Here is a 4,213-nt window from a genome sequence, read left to right as displayed (position 1 = left end):
GCATTTCCACAATGTATCATGACATTGAGCAAGTGTGCATCTTTCTCAAAACAAGTACCAATTCCATCAAATAAAAATCAACCTTGAGCAAGAATGTCATGAGAAATCTTTGTTTATGCCAAAGAATAAGATCCCAAGCCTAGGAAAGAAAAATCACAAGTTGTAGTAGAGTTGATCCTATCATTTTCCATGCTACACATGTGCCAGTGCCATTATTCATTCAAGTATTTCCTATTAATGATTCTCACGTCTTTGGGTTATTAGGGGATATAATCCTCTGATCCTAAGTAAGTTGCCCAGCCTATTTGAGAAGAACAAGACTGAGAGCTTGAGGTTATGTATGCAATACCACCTCTCCATGCGGTAACCATTAGAAACAAATACCCACCTCCTGCCTTGATGTTCTCTTAGTTGGAGCAAGAGTCATCCCAAAGATTGATCTTCCCTATTTCTATCACAAGACCAAGAGTCATCCAAGTGATATTCCTAATACCACTTTCTCCACATGATATAGGTTGAGTACCTAGTCATGTCTTTGAGCTTGCTAATGATCTGCCTACTTCATGTATTTCATAAATTCGGTGTTCATGCCCGAGCTTGACAAGTTCATCATCGTGGTCTTCATGGACAACATCCTTAATTACTCAAAGAATAAGCGAGATCATGCTAAGCACCTGCATGTTGTTCTCCGGTGCTTTAGAGACCATCAGCCCTATTCTAAATTTAACAAGAATGAACTCTGGCTAGATTGAATGAAATTTTGGGCTACACTATCTCCAGCGAAAGCATAGCTATTGATCTTAGAAAAATGCCAAAAATGGTGGACTGGAAACCTTCCACCTCCATTCATCAGATTCACAGCTTTCTCAGTTTAGTTGGTTATTATTGCCATTGTATTTTAGACTTCTCCAAAATTGCTAAACCTATGACTGAACTGTTGAATAAAGGAGTAAAATTTGTGTAGGATGAACAAGCACTACTAGAAAACAAGCCTTAGGTCCACCCCAAAAGTACCGGTATGGAGATAAACCGGTACCTATGCTAGCATAGGTACCGGTTCATCTCCATACCGGTACTTTTGGGGTGGATGGAATTTATGAATGAGCCTTAGGTACCGGTTGGTATTATCAACCGGTACCTAAGGCTCTCCATAGGTACCGGGTGGTAACTTTTATATTAGTACCGGGTGGTACCACCAACCGGTACCTATAGACGAGCCTTAGGCTCATCCATTGGTTACTTTAAAAGGAAAATATATCCTTCTCGATCAGAACAACTGTGCAGCTGAGATGGTAAAGGAGCAATGTGCGAGGCTAGAGGTCACGAGTTCAAGTCCCAACCAAAGAGAATATTTTGCATGAATTTTGAAGGCTTAGGCACCGGTTGTTTTATCCGGTACCAAAGACTCAGCCTTTGGTACCACTTTGGGGGTACCGGTTCAAAAAACCGGTACCAAAGGCTCCTTGCAACCGGTGCCTTAAGCCGATTTTCTAGTAGTGAAGGTGAAAAAGCTTTCCACACCCTAAGGGAACATTTAACTACAGTGCCTGTCTAAGCTCGACCGGACCACACCAAGCATTTTACATTTACCGTGATGCATGCCTCTAGCACTGGTTTGGGTTGAGTGCTTATACAAGACAATCGAGTTATTGCTTATGCTTCATGAGCTCTTCGATCTCATAAACAGAAGTATCCAACACATGATCTTGAGTCTGCAGCTGTCATTCATGTTCTCAAGATTGGAGGCGCTGTCTTATGGGTACTCAATGCAATAGGTATACTGACCATTAGAGTCTCCAATATATCTTCATACGAATTGATTTAATATGAGACCAAGGAGATGGCTAGGATAAATTGAAACCTCGAAGTACACTATCACCTAGGAAAGGCTAATGTAGTAGCGGAAGCACTAAGCCACAAAGCTCATTGCAATTGCCAATCCGTGGGATCCCATAATGAAATACTATGTTCGGAAATGGGGAAACTTAATTCAAAAATGATTCCTCATGGTACCTTGAGTCACATCTTAGTTGAACCAACTTATCATGGCGTAACCATCCTGAAAATGGGAGAACATAAATAAGGATTTCATGGTTGGGTTGCCAAACACCTCTTAAAAGCATGATTCCATATGGGCCATTGTTGATAGGCTCAGAAGGACGACACATATTCTTCCGGTACACACTACTTATACTGCCAAGAAGTGTGCCGAGATTTATCTTGATCGCATGGTTTTGTCTACATATCATACCAAAGACATTTATTTCCAATGGTGGTACTCAATTCCTAGCACGCTTTTGGAAACCAAATGCAAACTGCTCTGGGTACCATACTAATTCGAAGATCAGCTTATCATCCTTAAACTGATGGTCAAACTGAAAAGTGAAGCGAATCATAGAAGATATGCTGACGGCTTGCATCATTCATTATGACAAGTATTGGGACAAATGCTTATTTTTAGCAGAGTTCTCAAGCAAGTCTTAAAATGGCATCATTCAAGGCCTTGTATGGTCAAAGGTGTCAAACTCCTTTGAGTTCATTGCAAACATCCTGGCACCCCTAAAAATCCCCCTAGCCACCACTGCGAAACCCTAGAACCCTCGGGGTCCCTTTCCCCTTTCCGCCGCCACAAGAAGAGGAGAAGGAAAGAAGCAGAGGAGGAGCAAGAGGAGGATGACGCCGCCGCCACCGAAGCATCTTCACCATGCTGGCGCCTCGAATGCATACACCAACGTTGCGGATTGGCACGGTACAACATCAGCTCGACATAGTGTCCCACCCTTTCCTCCGCAATCCGACCTGGTAGGCCCTGCCCCGCTCCATTCCCGCCTCTGTCGTGCTGCCGGTGTGCCATGTCCGCCGATGAGCTTTCCTTAGCGCAGCCCTAGAATCCCTACCTTTGTTGCCTCTCTGCAGGGACCCAACATCGAGTTGTCTGAGAACCCACAGCCCGTCGTAGCCCCATCTCGCTATCGGCCATGCTGCGGCCTTGGTTTCCTGGGTGCACATGCGCGAACCGCCACTGGTCGAACCCAAGGGCCATGCCTTGGCATGCTCAAGCCTTGCCCCTACCCTTTCCATGCCACTGTTGCCTCGATCGCCGCACGACATCACGGCGAGGTGCACCGGTGCTACTACGACAGTCTACCGAGCACCTTGCTCGCGGAACTGCACACACATGTGCTGCACCCTTGCGCGCATGCGTCCAACACCACCACGGTCGAACACGCCGTCGAGCCTTGACCTCCTGTCGTGCCTTGCTAGCATCGCCGTCACGACGCTGAGCCAAGCTCGGACCTATCTTGCAGCCTTGGTCGCCTTGCCACAGAGTCATGACCCCAGGATGCTGGGATGTCACGTGCGCGGCCTGCCGAGCCCTCCATTTTGTTGTTTCAGCCTTGGGCCAAGCTCGCCGCCGCTCGAACCCACTGCCATGCCTCGCGACCTCGCTCAGCTCTGCCTTGTTTCAGCCTTGCCGCGCCACAAGTCGTCGTCCTGCCCTGACCCTGCCGTGGCCATCCAGCCCTACCATGGCCTTGCCTTTGCCAAAGACGAAGGAGAGCCAAGCTTGTGCTGCCGCCGTCGCCGTGTCCCGCCGACTCGCCATCAACCTGCTCTGCTCCATCACAGCACCAAGAGACCACCGCACGCACGCCCACACCGAGCCGAGCCACACCAGATCTGGAGGGAGCCGCAGTGGATCCGACCGCCACTACCATGTGGGACAAGAATATCAAAGAGTGGAGAAGAGAACCAACCATGGGACCAGACTATTAGTGAGAAGGAAGAGGGGAAGGAAAAAGAACAGAAGGAGGAAGGAGTGGGCCAAAACCAGAGCCGGCCCAACTGTTGAAGCCGAGTTGGCCCAAGAACAAAGTCAGCCCAACATCTCTTTGAGCCCGTCTAACCCTTTAACCTTTTTCCTTCTTTTCTAACCCGGCACAGACACGTGGGCCCTGCTGGTCAGTGTCTATGTGTCACTGACACATGGGACCCGCTTACCACTGACCAGGATGTGGACCTTTTGACCGTTGACTTAGTCCATGTTGGCCAAGTCAATGCTGACGTCAAGATGACGTCAGCAAATGCTGACGTCTTGTTGGCGTCAGCATGACATGTGGCACGCCCAGAGGCCTCCATGTGGCTAACTATCTGTTTTCTTTTTTTGAAAATTATTTATAATTAATTTTAGAAAATGTTTTAACCTTCAAAA

This window comes from Panicum virgatum, chromosome 6K (genome assembly GCF_016808335.1).
Source record: "Panicum virgatum strain AP13 chromosome 6K, P.virgatum_v5, whole genome shotgun sequence".
NCBI classification, from domain to species: domain Eukaryota; kingdom Viridiplantae; phylum Streptophyta; class Magnoliopsida; order Poales; family Poaceae; genus Panicum; species Panicum virgatum.
Note: the sequence above shows the minus strand (reverse complement) of the source record.